The sequence below is a fragment of the Dipodomys merriami genome, unplaced genomic scaffold (assembly GCF_024711535.1).
Source record: "Dipodomys merriami isolate MVZ:Mamm:240054 unplaced genomic scaffold, mDipMer1.0.p SCAF_4, whole genome shotgun sequence".
NCBI classification, from domain to species: domain Eukaryota; kingdom Metazoa; phylum Chordata; class Mammalia; order Rodentia; family Heteromyidae; genus Dipodomys; species Dipodomys merriami.
The window spans coordinates 32,143,200-32,163,447 of NW_027205603.1; the positions used below are offsets into that span (position 1 = coordinate 32,143,200).

Sequence of the window (20,248 nt, forward strand, 5' to 3'; positions counted from 1 at the left end):
TCCTGAATCTGTAATCCTTGGGTAATTTCTGGGCCAGTTTACTCTCAGCTGCCCACCAACTACTGTGCTGATTTTTTTATGAATGTAATGCCATAACACACCTCTGGCACCCCTTCATGTGCCTCTCTCTCCTAGATAGCAAGCTTTTCTTTTTTTTTTCTTTCTAGGTTTATTCTTACTTACACATTAAGCACATCCTCCTGGAGCTTTCTAAGTAAGAGTGCTTGGAAAGAATGTTTCTGAATCCTTACATGTCTACAAGTGTCTTTATCCTGTCCTTGTACCTGAAGCGTTGTCTCAGCATAAAACTGATTAATAATCACTTTCCTTCTAAACAAAAAAACGATTATTTTCCTCTATTTTGAAGAAATCAAGTGTTGTTCTTAAATGCAGCACCATTTGATTCCTGTGTATGCTTCATACAATCTCTAGAAGTTTCTTAAGATCTCTTTATTTATCCCTTACATTCTGAAATTGTACTGTGGACCTGCTTTATTGTGAGTCTAGATAGATGGGGCTTTCTAATATTCTGGTATTCCTTCTTAAATTTCTCCCCTTCAGTCTTCATTGTTCTCTTCACCTAGAACTTTTGGTTCTTTTCTTACAATATTTTTATTGTAAAGATACTGTACGGAGGGTTTTCAATTTCATGAGTAAGGTATCAAGCATCATTATCTCCACCTTTGTTTTTCTTCTACATCCCTTCCCTCCCCACCTCTCAAACTCCTCCCCCCACAAAGTTTAAAGTTCATTTTCAACATAGTTTCTTGTACATCTCATTGTTACAGTGGGTCAACCTGTATCCTTATTTCAGCATTTTGTTATTTCCCTTCCGCTACCCAAATTAGAAAAATGTATATACAAGATGCAGAAGCCGGGCACTGGTGGCTCACGCCTGTAATCCTAGCCACTCAGGAGGCTGAGATCTGAAGATCACAGTTCAAAGCCAGCCTGGGCAGGAAAGTCTGTGAGACTCTTCTCTCCAGTAAACCACTAGAAAACTGGAAGTGGTGCTGTGGCTCAAGCAGTAGAACGGTAGAACATTCGCCTTGAGCTGAAGAGTGCAGGAACAGCTCCCCAAGCCCAGAGTTCAAGCCCCAGGACTGACCAAAAAAAAAAAAAAAAACCAAAAAGATGCAGGCCACCAGAATCAAATACAGTGAAACAGGTTTGTTTCTTGAATAAGGGATTCAGTTTTGTTAATGTTTGAGTTGTTTCCTTTTGTTTGGTTGGTTGGTTTGGGGGTGTGGTAGTTTTGTGTTTGTTTGTTCGTTTTTGTCAGTCCTGGGGCTTGAACTCAAAGCCTGGGCACTGTCTCTGAGCTTCTTTTTCTCAAAGCCAGTGCTTTATACTTGAGCTACAGCACCACGTCCAGCTTTTTTCTGAGTGGTTTATTGGAGGTGAGAATCTCAAGGACTTTCCTGCCTGAGCTGTCTTTGAACTGTGGTCTCAGATCTCAGCTCCCTGAGTAGGTAGGATTATAGGCATGAGCCGCCACAACCCGACTTTTTGTTTCTTGTTGTGTAAGTACTGGGTTTTGAATTCAGGTTCTCCTATTCTTGCCTCTTTTCTGCTCAAGGCTGGAATGCTACCACTTGAATCACACCTTCATGTCTGGCATTTTGCTGGTTAATGGAAGATAAGAGTCTCTGATATTTTTGTGTCCAGGCTGGGTTCCACTCTTGATCCTCAGATCTCAGCCTCTTGAGTAGTTAGGATTATAAGCATGAGCCACTGGTGCTTGGCTAGTATTCAGTTTTTGTCTTTCCTTCTTTCCTTTTTTTCAAACTTTTGTCTGTTTACTCTACTTTCTGCATGATTTCCTTGTTTTTGCTTCAATCCCTTCTACTGAGTCTTTCTATTTCAAGTATTTTTATTTCCAAAGCTTATTTTTACCTTTTTATGTTTCTTTAAGAACATTTGAGTTTTATTTTAGGGCTGCAATGCTTTCACTCATTTCACTCATTCCTAGGTCTTTGAAGTTGTCTTCAAATGTCCTTTGAATAGCTGGTTTTCCTACTGGTCCCTTATCTTCTGTTTGATTATTTGGGCCTCTGCCTTTCATGTTTGAGACTGGGCAGCACATTAACACTTAAAAGGGAGTTCCTGAGCATTGATTGCATTCTCAGTGTGTTAAGGCAGGCACTGTTGACGGCAGCATACCTGTGCTATATGAAATCCCATGTTAAGCTCTAAATCGGGAGCCCCTCCCCCAACTTCAGTAGTTGTCCTCCCCAAACCAGTCTTTCTCAGGGCCTGCTAGCTTCTTCAGAGAGACAAACATTCCTTCATGCAGTGGCTCCTGGCCTGCGACAGTTCCTGGAGGGGCAGCTGAGAGCCCTACCTCCCCATGCAAGGTCCTGCCACCTGGATGCCCACAGAGGTGTGGGAGCCTTACCTCACTTCCACGATAAGGTGGAGACCCTGGACCACCTCTGCTGTTTTTACAGCTTCACATTACTTCTGGACCTGCTCTCTAGGCCTCTCCTGGCTTGGGGTACTGCCTCTGGGGGATGATGCTGAGCAAATGTACCTACCTTTTCCTGAGTATACCTCCAGACACTCAGCCTGAACCTCCTATTGCCCTGCTGGATTCATCACAGCTCCCTTCACCTATTTTGCATCACTCTTCTTCGTTCTGTTTGTCATAGTACCATATTCTCTTTTTTTATTTTTTATTTTTATTTTTTGTCAGTCCTGGGGCTGGAACTCAGGGCCTGGGAACTATCCCTGAGCTGCTTTTGCTCAAGGCCAGCATTCTACCACTTGAGCCACAATGCCACTTCTGGCTTTTTCTGTTTATTTGGTACTGAGGAATCAAACCCAGGGCTTCACTCATGCTAGGGGCAAGCACTCTACCATTAGGCCACATTCCAGGCCCCATATTCTCATTTTAATGGTGTTTTTGGAATGAACAAAAGTAAAAGACATCATGCTACCCTTTTGAATCAAATATAACACTTGAATCTTTAAAAAAAAAATATGGTGCTAGTGTCTCTTGCCTGTAATCCTAGTTACTCAGGAGGTTGAGAAATGAGGAAGACTTCTCCAATGACCCAGCAAAAATCCAGCCATGGAGATATGGTTCAAGTGGTAGAGTTCTGGCTTTGAGCAAAAAAGCTAAGCAATGCTTGGTAAGAAATGTATGCATTATCCTGCCCATGTAATTGTAACCCCTCTGTACAGTATGTTCTCAAATAAAATAAAATAAAATTTAAAAAAAAAAAAGCTAAACAAGAGTGTGAGGCCCTGAGCTAAGCCCCAGTACTAGAACACACATACACACACACACATACACACAATCACACACAATCACAATCACAATCACATATCATGTTATTTAACTGATAGCAGGTTAATATGACTCTCTTAGCTAATATTCTGTGTATGGTGCTACAGTCTTGAGCCCATTGTGTAGAAATGTGTCATACTGTAATACACAAACATGATCTGGTAAAAGTGTTATGCAGTGGTAACAATTATAAGTTACTTGATTTATCGTGACTTTATAAATAGCACTTGGAAAGGAATTTGTCAGTTGTGCCAGACTTGTTTTCATAGCTGTCTTGATTGTGGGTTCTGAAATACAGTTTCTTGTAATACAGACTTTCTTCAGAAGACAAAATAAAAGCAGATTTCTAAGCTAATTAAGAGTCTGTGTGTGACAGGGATTCAATTTTGTTCTATTTATATGGAAAATGTGTTTTTCTGATCCTTGAGAAATGAAGAGGCTAAGATATGAGGGTAGAAAAAGGTCACCTTAATTTTGTGTCTTCTTTGACATTTCTACTTATCTATCTTACCTGTGTCTCTTTTTATCAATTTTAGATTCTTGTGGGGAGGCCTCTCCTTATTTAAAAAGTGTTAGTCTAGTGGAGGAGACAAAGGGGGGGGGGGAAGGCTAGGTTCCCTAGGAACATCTTATTGTTCACTAGGTAAAATAATTAAGATTGGTCTCTTATTTCCCTAGTTGGAGGCCATATTTGCTGGCAGAACCTTCCCTACTCTTTGGAGCTCTCAGTCACCTCAAAGGAAACAGTACTAGTCTTTGTGGATCTCTTCATGCCCTGTGAGCCTCTTTGCTTCCTTGGTAGCAGTCCATTAAATAGGCCAGCTCCCAGATGAGTTCAGGTGGCTCCATTCCCAGTTATAATGTCTAAATATTGCAGCCACAAAGCCAACTAGGTTTATTTAATAGGCTAGTTATAGAGATTGGTTACATTGCATGTGGAAGTACTTCCATTTATAGAACTGCTTCCATTTGTAGTCCTTAAATCCCACACATTACCTATAATGGTGTGTGTGAAAGGACTAGAAAGTAGGAGGATGCATCCCAAACTTACCTAGAGCATTTCTGAGGTGTACAATAGGAGAAGAAATAGAAATTCTATTCTGTTTTTAACAAAAGAAAAAAATTTAAATGGAAATTAAATTTGCCAAGTATGTATTGTTTTTAAAATAACAGCAATCCCTTTATACACATCTCTACTAAAATGGTCATTTGAAATGCAAAATCAATGAAAGAGACTTAGGAGACATCCATTCCAGTACCACTGACTCTTATTCTTCTAAGTTTTCTAAGTTCTTCTAAGATCTGGGATATTTAAAAAGAATTCATTCATGTAAAAGAATTTATCATTTAAAAGTTATAGTTCTTTTAATTTTGGTAGACAAAGAAGTCAGTTCTGCTCCAAATCATTTGTTTTTATGCTCATTTAGGGGTTGAGGGGTGGGGTGTATGTCCTGGGGCTTGCACTCAGTAGATGCTGCTGTACCTGAGCTTTTGTGCTGTAGGCTAGTACACTATCACATGAGCCACAGCTCTACTTCTGGCTTTTTAGTGATTAACTGAAGATAAAGTCTTATTAACTTTCTTGCCCAGTCTGGCTTTGAACCAGGAGCCAGCAATGCCTGAATTAATGATAAGTTTTAAAATCTTGTATCAAAATACAACTTTTAAATAAAGCACTTCATAAGAAATCACTGGAATCTGAAATTGTTCTGTTTGGACTACATGGGATTTTTTTATGTGAAAATATTACTGAGAAACAATTTCAAAGGACACTGAATACATTGAGTTACTTTTGTTTCTAATCACATCTTCTCCTGTACTTCAGCTCCTCTCCTCTTATAAGGGTACATTTGCTTGCAGTACTTGTGTATTTCAATTCATGCCATATCCTGAACAATAATAATGTGAAAATGCGTTGGAAGCTCATTTAGAGGTTTAGAGCAGTTTAGGGAACACAGTTCCATCTTTCTGATTTTGATGCAAAATCTTGAGTGTTATTGTTGTTGTTTACCAATTTACTTTAAAAAAAATACTCTATCAGATCTAAAAATACTTCATCCTAGCTCTAGGTCCTGAGGAACAAAACAATCTCCTGTGTGTTATTTCCTGTGCATTATTGTTTTATAATTAAAACTCTGATTTTCTCTGAGTTAATTTTAACATAAGGTAGGTAGTCTCAGGTAGGAAGTCAAGATTCATATTTTTTCTTATGGATATCCAGTTGCTCCAGCACCATTTATTGACATTATTCTTTTTCCATTCAGTTGCTTCTCCATCGTTCACAAGAATTTGTTGGCTGTTCTTGTGTGGCACAGTTTTGGGGTACTTTGTTCTATGTCTCACTGATCTAAGGATGAGTGCCATACCTCTCCTTACCACCTAATCCTGTTGAAGTCCAGTGAAGTAATGCCTTTCACTTCCTTTGCAGAATTGTTTTAGGTATTTTAGTTTCTTTCTCTTTCCATATACATTTTAGAATCATCTATATAACTAATGAGAAATTTGGGTTGATACTCATACTCATTTAGCCTACTTTCCTTAGACAGATGAAAATTAATTCTTGTTTATCTCATCTGACATTATGGTATATGTAGAGAATCTCAAGGAATCTACAAAATTGAATGCCAATAAAAATATCTGGAACCTAAAAGTGAATTCAATGAGGTCAAAGAATGAAAGATCAACAAACTGAAGGTACTGATTATTCTGTACACTAGAATGAATATGTGGAACCCACATTAGCAACAAAGTGCTATTGCCAATGCCCAAAAAAATCAGAACTACTTAAATGTTTATATAATAAAACACAAATTAGATCTAAAATACCAAAAGGTACAAAACACTGATAGAAAAAAATGTCAAAGATCTGAATAATCATGTTTATTAAAGGAGTAAAGACAACCTTCTAAGAAAATTTTCAAATTGGCAAGTAAGTTTAATGCAAAACCTCTAAGAATATTAGAAAAAAATTGTAGATAACAAAGTTCATTTTCATGCATTTCATTTTTTACAAGAAAATCTAGATTTTTTCAAATGTTTTTTCAAATGATGAATTGATCAAGGAAATAACTTTTATGTAATACCCTCAGTTCTTTGCATTCGAAATAATTCTTTTATTTCTGTAAACACCCTGATCACACCTTCTGCATGTACGCAGTGTACTGTGTTCCTTCCTACCCATGTCCTGTCACCTAGGAGGGAGGTGCAGCTGTTCCTCCCATATGACAGATGGAGAAGTAGACTCACCTAGAGGATTTCCTAGTTCAAAGGCACAGAGAGCAAAGATCAGGAACAGAATTCAAATGAAACCATGTGAGGCCAGCATTCACTCTGTCCCCAGCATTCCATGCCCTCCCCAGGACTGCGAAAGGGTCTTGCTGTCTCTTGCTGTACACCATGATGTTTTCCCAGGGAAAACTACTTTTTGAAAAATAATTATAACCTTATTCTTATTGTATTCCCTGTAAGTTACTGTTTTTAAGAATTCCCAGTTCCAATTCTGGCTAGAGAGCTGTCCAGCCAACAGGAAACATTGGCTAAGTACTTTATAGAATGCTTTTTACATTTTTTTCCTATGTTGAGAATTTTAATTAAAAAAGCCTTTTCAATCTGTCAGAGAAGGATGACTGGAGAAGTATTTGTTTTATACCCTGGAAAATAGATTTTGGAGTGGCATCACTTTTCTTCAGTGTTAGGGAAAGTAGGTTATTTTGTGCTGTTTATCATAATGTTTGAAAAAACTGACACTGCAAAATGAGAAGTTGAATAGTCCTTTGTCCAAAGTCTAGAAATAGACTACTGAAATTCTTTCTGGGAAAAACAGTAATAACTCTGTGTGTGTGTGTGTGTGTGTGTGTGTGTGTGTGTGTGTGTGTGTGTGTGTGTGTGTGTGTGTGTGTGTGTGTGTGAGTGTGTGTGTATGTAGGTATAGATATATATGTGTATATATGTATATGTATGTGTATGTATTGATATGTGTGTATATTCTTATTTCTATCTCCCTAGGATAGATTTCATTTGATGGTCAGTTGTGGCTCAATAAAAGTTGTACTTGGCTCTTCAGAAATGCATTAGCTTCATTTGCTGAAGTGATTATCTGGATATAGTTGTAAATACAGGAAGGCTCACCCTCCTTGGGTTCTAGAAATAACATGTGGTATAATGGAGCATACCTTAGTAAGTAAAATGGATGAATGTATAAAAGCCTCCATCTATCTTTAAAGCTGTTATACAACAGAGACAAATCCAATACATGCTCTCTAGTAGCCAATAAAGAAAGGAGAATGTTATGAAAGGCTTCGATCCCTCTAAGCTAATGGAGGGAAATTACAGAAACTAGAACATTCCCTTGGAGAAGCAGCTGCAGCACCCTGTGAGCTCTGGCAACATCTCAGATCTAAGGCAGCTCCCTCCTGCCTTAGGGTATCAAGGCCTAACTGGAAGATTTAATGACTTGATGGCTAACTTGCTGCTTCTAGTCCTCTAATGCATTTGGGATGGCATGATCTCCACAAGTAAGTGAACACATTATGTTCAAACATACCACGTATTTTAGCACCATTGGCTATGAAACAGTCCAGCTCTCAGTGACATTAGAAGCTGCCACTGACCTTCTCCCTAGGGTTCCCTTTGGTCAGTCCATAAGCTGGGTAGTTTCAGAATCTTTGCACCGGTAGATAGATACACTGCATATATTTTATACATAGACACATGCTGTATATATACATGAGGTTCAGTACATAAAGGACATAAGATACCGAATGTGACTGCTAGAGCAGTGAGGAAGAGCAGTTTGCCTCACTAAGTCTCTGTTGTTAATGGCAGAGACATCCTGCTCCCCTACTCCTCTTCTCTCTTTTCTCCTCCTACCTTCCTCCCTTTCCTGTGAAGTTTCTCTGTCTTCCCTGTCTGCATTTTCATAGACTTAACTCTTTCCTAAAAATATTATTTTCATGTTCTTCAAATATTCCATTATAATCATTCTCACCATATTTAACTGCTTGTTATAACTTAGCTTAAGCCTTTTCCTTTATCTTTTTGTTCCTTGCTTCTTGCTTTAAGAATAGTAAATTTATTATAAGCAGAGAGAAAGTTTTCAGAGAATCCTAGAACTTCCTGGGAAGGAACTTGACATTCCTCTGCCACATCTTCCCACCCATGAATGACAGGAGGCCTGTCTAAAACTTCCTGGGTTGACAGTAAGCCTGCCTTCCTACATGAAACTTCTTTCTAAGATTAAAAAAAAGAAAAAAGAAAAATTATTCCCCTATAAAGCAATTAATTCCATTTCTGGATAGTTTTTAGTTTTTCTTCTGTGAATCTTCAGGTGACCTCTAAAAGAGGCCTTGTGTTCATGTAGCACTGTTTTCTTCAATGCATTAATAAGAATAAGGTCCAACATGGGGTGTCCTGTGCTGAGTCTTGGCATCATCTCAGATGATACCAGGCTCAGGATGTTGATTATTAGAGATAATACTAGGTTCAGGGATGTGATTATTAGAGATAATACCAGGTTTGGGGAGGTGATTATTAGAAGTCAGGACTCACAAGCTCATGCCAGTCTCCTCTTCTATGGGCACAATCCACATTTTTTTTTAGACTTCTAGCAAATGTGAGTTGTAGCTTTCTGTAGCTATTAGGCTTTGCCATTGACAATTTATAATCTGCACTATTCATCAATGTCAGGAACATTCCTATATCATACTTGTTTGTTTGTTGTTGTTGTTTGCTGATGCTGGGGCTTGAACTCAGGATTTGGATGCCATCCCTTAGCTTTTTCCCTCAAAGCTGATATTCTGCTCCTTAAGCCACAGCTCCAACTTCCAGCTATTTTCTGGTTACTTGAAGATTAAAATCTCTTGGATTTTCCTACCTAGGCTGGTTTCAAACTGTGATCCTCAAATCTCAACCTCCTGAGTAGCTAGGATTACAGGAGTAAACCAGCCACCAGTGCCAAAATTGATTTTCTTGTTATATGTGGCCTTGACCACATCATGCCTCCCTGCATCCATCTTCATGCTCCCAGAGGCCAGCTCATTGCTTCACAGCCATTACCATCTGCAAGGCTCTCCCTAACCAATGCCACATACCAGCTATGAAAAATCCCATCCAATCTCCTGACATCTATAAGCCATTGTTGTCCTAGTGTGATTAAGTTGTTGGGTGACATTGTTTTCCTGCTCTCAGCGCCTTCGTACAACTCTTTCTTGTATCATGTGTATTTTCCTTCCTACTGTATCAGCACACCAACACATAGATACAGGTCATTTCTGAAATCTGAAATTAACACTCTCTCTTGTCTCTGTTTACCAACCTCCAGCTATCTCATCCTCTCCAATCTGGAAAAACAAGCTTTCTCTCCTCCCCACTCTTCCAAGTCCCTCTTCAGTACCACCACCGCCCCCTGCCCCCGACCAGTTTACAACAATGCTTTATGAGCATTACATAGCGGTTTCCACAGAAGTAAACTCTTGCTCTGTTGTCTGCTCAACATCTGTCTTATCACGCTGCTTATTATACTTATTTTTAGTGTCGTGGAGGTCAGCTCCATATCCTGTGTATTTTGTTCCCTGAACAAATTCACTGCCATTGTTTCCTTGCTTTCTTCTGTCTTTCTGACTTGAGTAAATGTGTCCCTTGTGAGATCGTACCTCTATGAGCAGAACTTGTAGAACTTGTCTTTGTTTCACTGAGTGAATCTCTATGATCTTAAGGGTCTAGACCTTTCCATAGATCAGCCCTGGGGAGCGCTCGGGCTTCATAAAGGTGGTCCAGTTTTTATCCCATTGGACCCTGATAGATGATTGTTTTTCTTTTGCTTGGATCTTGCTTTCCTTAGCAAGCTATTGGAATATTTTCTACCAAGGAAGGATTTCAAGATATTTTGAGCTCCCCTCAGAGAATCTCACCAAAGAAAGAGCTTTTGTTAAATTCTTGCCTCATGTCAGATTGTTTGGGCTTATTTTTACATTCATGAATGCCTCTGGTCACCAAGTTTTCAGGATACCATCCTGCTTTTTACTTCCCTCACTAGTTTATCCTGGGCACAATAAGAATGCACAGAGGAGGGTCAGCTGTGAACACAGCTTGGTGTCTGGCATTGGCTAGGTAATGAAGAAAGATGCCAGCTAGATTCCCCCCTCTCTCTTCCGCTGACACCTGCTGATCCCTCATTGCTCCTTGCCTATGGATGTTTCCATGATCTTCAGGGGCACAGCCTGAACAGAACCAAGCTGAAGTTGGCAGCAGGAACCCTCAAGGATTCACTGGTTTCAGGTGCTCAATCTAAAGTTTCTCTGTTTCCCCACCTATTAAGTGAGGCCAATGATAAGCACTAGGCAGAAGTGGTAAATATAATACACACACCCTACTTGTCCTGAGGATAGCAAGTTAAAGGGCAATCCATGGCTAACATGATGGCTAGCATGTATCTCTTAGTTTTATAGAGATAGTGACCAAGATTAAAAGCTTGAAAGAGCCCAGACCTGGTGGCTTACTCCTGTAATCCTAGCTACTCAGGAGGTTGAGATCTGAAGATCACAGTTCAAAGCCAGCCTGAACATGAAAGTCCTTGAGATTGTTTATTTGCAATTAACCACCACCCCCTTCAAAAAACAAAACAAAACAGAAATGAAGCTGTGGCTCAAGTGATAGAGTGTCAGCTTTGGGCAAAAAAAGCTAAGGAATAGAGCCCAGGCCCTGAGTTCAAGCCTCAGTACCAGCAGGGGAGAAAAACTTGCAATTGAGGGACCATGAGGTGCTGCACATCATTAACTACCTTTTGCTAAAAGCAAAAATAATCCATTCTTTCTCCCTCCCTGCCACCTCTCCCTTTTGTTAACACACACACACACACACACACACACACACACACGCACGCACACACGCACGCACGCCTCACCAAACAAAGCTACAGACTGAATGGGAAAAACTAATTTTGAAAAACCAATTTCACTGCACATAGTCCCTTTTCTTTAATATCCAGCAATAAGAAGCTGTAAGTGAATCAGGCAGAAGCAGTAACAGCACACCTGTAAAGAGAAAACATGGGAATACATGTAAAGAAGGTCATTCTGCTTTCACATAGAGTGGAGGCAGTATCTTCAGGCCTAGTAAAAACTTGCTTTGTCCTTCCACTGATGTCTACAAGTTTTTATTTTAAATGATATATTAGATTACTTTTAAAGTAGGTTTCAGACACTCATTATCTTTAGGGAGTTTCTTAGTGATCTCACTTTAAATTTTGTGGGTTTTTTTTTTTCTGTTTGTTTGCCAGATACTGATGGCTGACACCTGTAACCCTAGCTAATCAGGAGGCTGAGATATCAGGATCACAGTTTGAAACCAGCCGAGGCAGGGTAGACCAACAAAAAGCTAGAAGTGGGGTTGTGACTCAAATGGTAGAGTACTAGCCTTGAACAAGAAAACTAAGGACTAAGACTAAGACTTGAATTCAGTTGTTAGTACCAGCACCAAAAACATTTTTTTTGTTTGTTTGGCAGGAGGAGTAGTGAGGGAGCAAATAGGCAAAACTATCCCGCATAAACAATACATGTAGCTCTTAGACTTAAGTCATTTACATTGAGGCAGACACATCCCATTCTCATCAGATAAGAATGACTACAGCAAGTTCCAAATACCTACCAATGTTGACGGCTGCCCCAGTTTCATAAGAACCAGGCAGCACCCTCAAATGCCACCCTGGGGAAGGGTTATAAGCATCGCCATATGGTAGGAAGAGTAAAGGAAGTACCTGCGGGGATGGGACACACAGCCGGAGGTCAGCAGAGTTTTCCCATGGTACCTTTCTTTGGCCTGGAAGTCTCAAAGAGAGTTAGAAAGGAGCAGAATGTAGAGTCAGAAGGGCACCTTGGTGGCAGGAGATCAGAAGGGAATAAGCCTGTGGCTACAGACTCAGTTCAGGTCCCTCATACATGGTGCTCTCTGCCTCCTTACCAAGGCCAGGCCTGCCTCTACATGCAGCTAGACCACAAGCAGAGCCTGGCATGCACCTGCTACCTTCTTCCCAATTGCTTTGAGGCAGAGTCAGAAAAGGGAAATGAATTTATTAGTCATTCCTAAGTTATTTGTCACTTATACCCCAAAATAATATTTCAGGTGCAAATTGTGATAAAGCCTTTCCTGTACCATACTCTGCTTGAGAATAATTTTCTGTAAGATGTGTTAGGTGCTGAGAAAGATTAAAATAATGTGCTGCAAAAAATAGGTGTCTGTCATCTTACGTGTCTTGTTTAGAAGATTGTTCAAAACAGTTCAGTCTGAATCCTTAGAAATGAACAAAACATCTGTCTTTTCAGACTACACTTAAGGCAGAGAACTAGTTGTTCCAACAGCCATTGTACCAAGAGCTCTTCAGGAAAACAAGTGTAATTCTAGGTGTTCCTTGGCAAATGAAATCAACAGTACTCAGTATTTTTCAAGTGAAGCTAAAGTTTTACTGTTCATTTCTACCTTTCATTGATTTCTTTTTGCATTTTGTGTGTGTGTGTGTGTGTGTGTGTGTGTGTGTGTGTGAGTGTGTGTGTGTGTGTGTGTGTGTGTGTGTGAGAGAGAGAGAGAGAGAGAGAGAGAGAGATTGTACTGGGGCTTGAACTCAGGGCCTGGGCACACTGTTCCTGAGCTTTTTTGCTCAAGGCTCTTCTAGTTGGGCCACAGTTGAGCCATAACTCCCCTTCTGACGTTTTGGTGACTAATTGGAGATAAGAGTCTCATGGACTTTCCTGCCAGAGCTGATTTTGAGCATGATCCTAAGCTCTCAGCCTTCTGGCTCCATCTCCAGGCTTGAACCACTGGTGCCCAGCTCCCTTTGCATATATGTGTATATGTATATAGAGAGAGAGAGGAGAGAGATAGATCTATATCTATCTATCTATATCTAGCTATCTATACATATCTATCTCTGTGTGTGTGTGTGTGTGTGTGTGTGTGTGTGTGTGTGTGTGTGCCCTGTGTTGTGAGTAAATGTTCTTCATATATATGCTAAGGCACTATGCTGTCCAAACTGAAGAGTCTATGTCAAGTATAATTAATTTCAGTATTTTTTGAGGGGAGGGATGGCGGGTTCTGGGGCTTGAACTGAGAACCTTGCATTCTCACGTAGCTTTTTCTGCTCAAGGCTAGATTGTCACTACAGCTCTACTTCTGGCTTTTTGATAATTAATAGGAAATAATCTTATTGCCTTCCCTTCCTGGGCTGGATTCCAGATCTTAGCCTCTGAGTAGCTAGAATTACAGGTATAACTCTCTAGTGTCCTGATCATTGCAAACTTATAAACATACCTAATTTCTCAAGCCTGCCTGCCTTCCTTCCTTCCTTCCACCCTTCCTCCCTCCCTCCCTCCCTCCCTCCCTCCCTCCCTCCCTCCCTCCCTCCTTCCCTCCCTCCCTCCCTCCCTCCCTCCCTCCCTCCCTCCTTCCCTTCCTTCCTTCCATTGTACTGGAGTTTAAACTCAGTACCTTGAACTTCCTCTGCTGGTGCTCTACTATTTGAGCCATATTCTCCAACCTGTTTTTTTTTTGCTGGTTATTTAGAGACACACAAACTTTTCTTCCCAGGGTGGGCCTCAAACTGAGATTTTCAGGTCTCCATCTCCTGGATAGCTAGGATTAGAGGTAAGGGCCACCAATACTCAGCTCACAGGTTTCTCATCTTACACCTTCTTTGGGCCTTTGCAATATAAAAAAAAAAAAAAGGTATACTAGATATCCTATTCAATGTTCATTGTTCTGGTTTAACTGAACATTTTAGTATGAGACTCATATATGCAACACTGAGGGCCTTAGCAGAAAATAACAGCCTCACTAGGCTTGTGATTGCTGCTTTCTCAGTACTGTGTGCTGTAAAGTGTAATGAAACCAGTCTTGCATTGCTTGTGCTTTTTTTTCAATTGCCTTTCATTACTAAGTTCAGCCTTAGATAGCTCTGCAGTAAGTGATATACGAGTGGAAATTCAGAACAAAGAGAACACAGTTTATAAAAATATTACCTCCTTGACTTGTGCATTTAAGCTATAAACAGGTAATATGGTTATTTGATTGACACAAGTCTAAAAGATTGTGCAACCTACTTGAAGAAGATAGCGAAAAGAGCATTTTCTAGGGACTAAAATATATCATCAGTGTGGGTCCTTGAACCACATTATCTAAATACAAAGCATCTAAAACTATATTCTACCCTTTATCCATTTTCTGTTTTCTTGGCACTACATGGGTTTGAACTCAGAGCTTCATGCTGCCTAGGTTGGCAGTCCACCACTTAAGATTGGCCTCAAGCCCTGTTTTTGGCTTGTTATTTTTAGAATAAGATCTTGTCTCCCACCTATATGAGTGCCTATACCACAATCACTACTTTAGGGTTCCTGTATTGCTGGGATCATAGGCATGAACTGACATGTTCAGCTTAACTTCCCAGACTTTTCTGCCTGGCCTGGTCATGAACTTCAATTCTTCTAGCCTCTGCCTCCTAAGAAGCTAGACTATAAGTGTGAGCCACCAGTACCTGGTATATATGTGATATAATAATTATAATATATATACATAGATATGCTATTGTATAATATACATATGAGCCAGAGCAATAATGTAACATGGTCAGGCCGAGCAGTGTCCCTGCACCAGCATCTGAGCGGAGGCTCTGCTACTGGGGCTAAGACAACTTTCTATCTCTTCAGACATTAACTTTTTCTTTAAAGGGAGTTAATAACATCTACTTTAATAACATCTACTTTCCAAAGGTTTGACTTATGCTCCTTTGATTCTATGATAATGCAAGTCAGGCATTAGTAGTACTTAGAACCTGAATTTTGATCAGTTTCTGGCCAGTGACAAGCCGTGCAGTCCTTTCCCATGATGTAGACAGACACAACCAGCACAGCTCTTTGTCAGCCACATGGTCATTGTGTGGCTCAGCTAGCGTCAAGTAGATTAAATGCATTTTCCATTTATGGTATTTTAAAGTTAGGATGGTTTTATCAGATCATAATCCCATTGTGAGATGAGGAGCATCTGTATTCCAGAGATCCAATTGAAAACCATGTGGAAGGCATTAATATAATTCTCATGATATTATATGTACTTAGTAAGAAATGCTTATTATTGATCCACAGTTTTCTAAGATCCTTTACATGTAAATTTGTCAAGTGATTTGCATCAGATTTGCTCCATTCTCCCCCAAATATTACTTTACTTTTACTCCCTTCAAGTTTCCATGTTTCAAGATTTCATTGTAACACTGATTTTTTTTCTTTCTTTTTCTTTCTTTCTTTCTTTCTTTCTTTCTTTCTTTCTTTCTTTCTTTCTTTCTTTCTTTCTCTCTCTCTCTCTCTCTTTCTCTTTCTTTCTTAATTCCTTCTTTCTTTCTTTCTTTTTCTTTTCTTGTCGGTCATGGGCCTCACTCTGGGCCTGGGCGCTGTCCCTCAGCTCTTCAGCTCAAGGCTAGTGCTCTACCACTTGAGCCACAGCGCCACTTCTGGCTTTTTTCTTTTTGCATATGTGGTGCTGAGGAATTGAACCCAGGGCCTCATGCATGTGAGACAAGCACTCTACCACTGAGCTACCCTCCCAGCCCTGATTTTATTTCTTTTTTTAAGGTCTATAAATGTCTTTTTAAATGCATTTATAATTGTTGTGTAAAGGTGATGTATAGAAGATTTATATAAGTCAAATAAAAAGTAAATTTCTTTTTGAACAATGTCATGCTTTCCCTAACTCGCTTCCAGTTTTTCCCTCCCACCCCCACCCACAAGTTATATAGTTCATTTTCAACGTAGTGTCTAGTGAGTACCACTGCTGCATTTGTTCACCCTTTGTCCCATCATTTCTGTGCCCCCCACCCTCCTAAAAACAGATAAACCCCACAAAAGGAAAAAGAAAACAAAAATAGCAACAAAGAAAACCACCTCTTGTTTCCATTTCCTGGAGTTCATTTCCATAACTATTATTTTATATGATAATATGCACATAGGTATTTCACTTTTGTGTTCCTCTCCTTAGAATATCTTCCTTTGGTCTCACTGTGTATAACACTGATTTTAAGATTTTATTTTAGGGTTCATGTTTTCCTTTGCCCCAATGCTGTTCACTGAAAATTACAATTTTTTTTCAGAAATAACTATTCTGTCTATGTGGTCACAGTAATCTTTCTTATTATACATGCTTTCTTATTATACAATTCCCTTAGGGTACAAGTTTATATGATAAAGAAAAAACAGTAATATACAAAATGCAGATACTTAAAATCAATATGGCAAAGAACTGGCCATAGAATCCCAGGCCTATGAACCCTGGGTCCTGATCTAGGCTCTGTGTGTACACCAGGTGTCAGTACTAATTTGTTCCAGGTGATTAGATTATCCCCTAAGGAGACTGGAAGGGAGAAGACAGTGAGTGGGAACTCTCAGCTCTCCCTCTGAAAATGCTGTGCACTGCTCCTAGAGTTTCTAATCACGGATTTGGTTGTTACTGCTGCTGTTGCAAGTGAACAGGGGTCTCCCCCTTTGTCACTGATGAATGTAGAGCTGAAGAAACTCACTATGGGAGAGGACAGAACTAGTTGTGGGGATCATATAGTGTTTGTTTGGGTAAAGCAGGCAGTCACATGGATTTTCATTAGGAATTCTAGAAGCCCTGCTTTTTAAGTAATTTTCATCATTGCATTTCCAGACATTTTTTTGGCACTGGCTACAGGCAGCATCAGTTTCGTAAATCCCAGTAGAAAGTCAGATTCCAAGTGGGTGCAAGTGGGTGGCCTTATAACAACACCACATTCCTTACCTTAGACCAAAGAATGTTGGACCAAAAAGGTGATTTTTTTTTCCTGATTCTCCATTTTATTTATAGGAGGGAAGCATTTTAAGAGAAATCCATCACATTTTTTCTAATGATCCTGGCTTACAAATGAAAACAAACCACGTGAACAAATTCTCGGACTGACCTTGGAGAACAACGGCAATGTAAAGAATCCATCAGGGATTGAGATCTGAACTGCTGTTTCTCTCCCGCCCACTTTGGGTTTCATTTCATTTTTAATAATGGCTTTATTGTTTACGTGGGCCCATTTTGCTCACATAACTGTTTGCTTTGAAATTTGAAACCACATATTTTCTTTGGAACTCAAATAAAAATGGGGTCACGCCAGTGACCTTTGAGCCAGAAACTGCGTAGTCAATCTACTCTGACAGAAATAACACAGGCTCCATCGCTTGGGAGTAATGGAATCATTTGAAGACAAAAAGGTCATTCAGTGATCCTAAAGCTTGAAATCTAATGATGGTGATTATCAGAGCCAAGTTGTGGACACAGGGGACAGTAGTTAATAAAACCTTACATTTACTGAACAGACTCACTGAGCACTTGGCAGCATATTGCCTAAAGAACCGACCTGACTTACCAACCATGCAGTCTTCAGAGATCATAACTACCATTATATAAACGAAAAAAGAAAAGATCCACCAAACTTGAGAAGTTACTCTGCCTTGTGTTGCAGAGCTGTAAGTAGCCAGCCATGGGAGTCAGTGCCGTGGCACCTTCTCTCTGAACTGAGCAGGGACAACTTGAGTCACCACCTCATGTAGTCCATCAGAAGCCGTGATACAAACACCCAATTAACAAGCCAGCAAGTAGAAAATGAGGACAATGATGCTATGTACCATGGACTCATTTTGTTTTCTATGCTAGATTCCTTTGGGGATAAACAGAGTGTATACTTTTCCTCATGCCCTAGGAATTGTATCCCTGGGATAATATCTCTCAGGCGGCACTCATAGCCTTTGCAGTTCTTAAATAATTTAGCATCCTCAGATCAGTTTCAGGCATGGAAGTGTCCTACCCAACATTAAGATCAAAGCCCCAACCTCATCTCATCCATATTCAATTAACTTTTCCCACTCACTACTCCACCCTGAGTCAGCCTGGAAACCTCTGTGGAGTTGGGATGTTGGTGTTTTTTCCTTCTTCCCTCTCTCCAGCTCCTTACCCACTCATTCATAAGTGTCACTTCTGACCTAGCAGACAAGCCTTGTGTGGGGGTGTGATATGCAGGTGTAGGGCAGAGTATGAAGAAGTAGCAAGATGCCTGTCTCCTTCTCTCTCACTGCTGGAACCTGGTGCTCCCTGAGCCTGGTGCATTTCAGAGCTGCTTTGTGGTGGCATCTGAGCATCTCCCCCAGCTAGTGGGTGTTATCAGCTCTCTCTCATGCAGAGCTTCTGGTGGATGTTTCTCTATTGCCTCCCTTTGGTTGCAGTCCTTTGAAGGGTTTCCCCATATACCCACAAAGACTTCCTCAGTGCTCATGGAAACACTGCTTCTTCTTGCTCCCATTAGTGGGAAAGCCCTTGTGCATAGTGATCTTTGACTTTTCAGGCTCTAGTGAGACTCCTGAGTTCCGGGGACTTATGTCAGGTTCCCTGGATGGCCCACCATGGTAATGTTGTCTCCTGAGACACAGTTGCTTCCCACATTTCAGGAAATGTGCTGTCTTTCTTTGCCCAAATGACATTGTACAAGAACTTTGTAGGTAGCAATCCTATCCTGCCCACTTCTCTTTCCACACTCACTCAAATCAGAATACCACCTGAGGATACTGAAATAACATACTGCATGTTGAATATCAGATATGACAGGCCTGGAATCAAAAGGTTTTGGGATTTGAGGGTTTCTTTTTGGTTTGGGAATAGTTGTATATATACCTATAATGAGATATCTTATACTCATGTGTAAGTGGGAGATTTGTTTTATATTTGTTTCATATATACCTTATACAAATAGCCTGAAGATAATTTATACTATTTTCAATGCACTAGCTTTCTGCCTGTGAATGACCGCCTACATTAAGTCAGGTGTGGAAATTTCCACTTGTGGCATTATATTAGCACTTAAAAAGGTAATGGTTTTAGAGCACTCAGATTTTCAAATTAGGGATGCTTAACTTGGACATCAGTAACCCGAGCTGCTCAGGAGGCTCAGATCTGAGGATTACAGTTCAAAGCCAGCCAGGGCAGGAAAGTCCACGAGACTCTTACCTACAATTAACCATCAGAAAACTAGAAATGGATTTGTGGCTCAAAATGGTAGAGAAGTAGCCTTGAGCCGAAACGCTCAGGGACAATGCACAGGCCCTGAGTTCAAGGCCCATGACTGAACAAAAGAAGTATGAAAGTCTCTGTACAGTATTTTCACAATAAAAAATATTTTTAAAAAAGAAGTATGAAAGTTGGGCTCCTGGGAATATCTGAGCTCACTCCAATATTTACTTCCTACCTCTGGTTGTATAGAATGCATGTCAAAAGAAACAAGCCATATATGTCCACAGGAAAAGTGAGGAAATATCTTACCTTTTTCATGAAAAATTAAAGACAGAGGATTTTTTTTATTATGATTAGAAGACCCACTCTAGCCAACCAAAAATATAAGCTAAAATCAAAATGTTAGCTTAAATATGCACTGGGTGCTGATGGCTCACACCTGTAATCCTAGCTACTTAGGAGGCTGAGATCTCAGGATCATGGTTCAAGGCCATCTTGGCAGGAAAAGTCTGTGAGACTCTTATCTCTAATTAACTACCAGAAAACCAGAAGTAGAGTTTTGGCTCAAAGTGGTAGAGCACAAAAGAGCTCTTGGCAGTGTCCGGGCCCTGAGTTCAAACCCCACAACCACCACCACCAACAAAAAAGTTTATTAGGAAAAGTCCATAGTTCCAAAGAACATATAAAATGATAGTGTTTTGGGTCAGATTATTTTACTTTCACAATGAAAATGACTGACGGCAGCAACAAGGTTGCAAAAAGAAGATTCAGCTGTCAAAATTATAGATGGTGAGATTCTACTGTGAAGATAAGGAAAGGGGAAACATTTCCTTCCTTCAGTAATTGAAAAAGTAGGGGTCCTGAAAGGGTTGTGGGTTTGACTTAATGTTTCCAGATGTTTGGCCCTATGATTTC

At 40.1% G+C, this 20,248-nt stretch overlaps 1 protein-coding gene across 4 annotated transcripts in view; it reads left to right on the forward strand.

Annotated features, from left to right (window-relative positions):
* Window positions 1-20,248, forward strand: part of Fam110b (family with sequence similarity 110 member B) — a 150,893-nt gene that overhangs the window by 120,618 nt on the left and 10,027 nt on the right. The window contains exon 3 of one of the 4 annotated variants that reach the window (XR_011365631.1): window positions 17,150-18,284. The exons of the other annotated variants lie outside the window; for them this stretch is intronic. The gene's annotated coding sequence lies outside the window, so the exon portion shown is untranslated. Of the gene's footprint in view, window positions 1-17,149; window positions 18,285-20,248 lie in introns of those variants that run through there. 4 annotated transcript variants of the gene reach the window in all.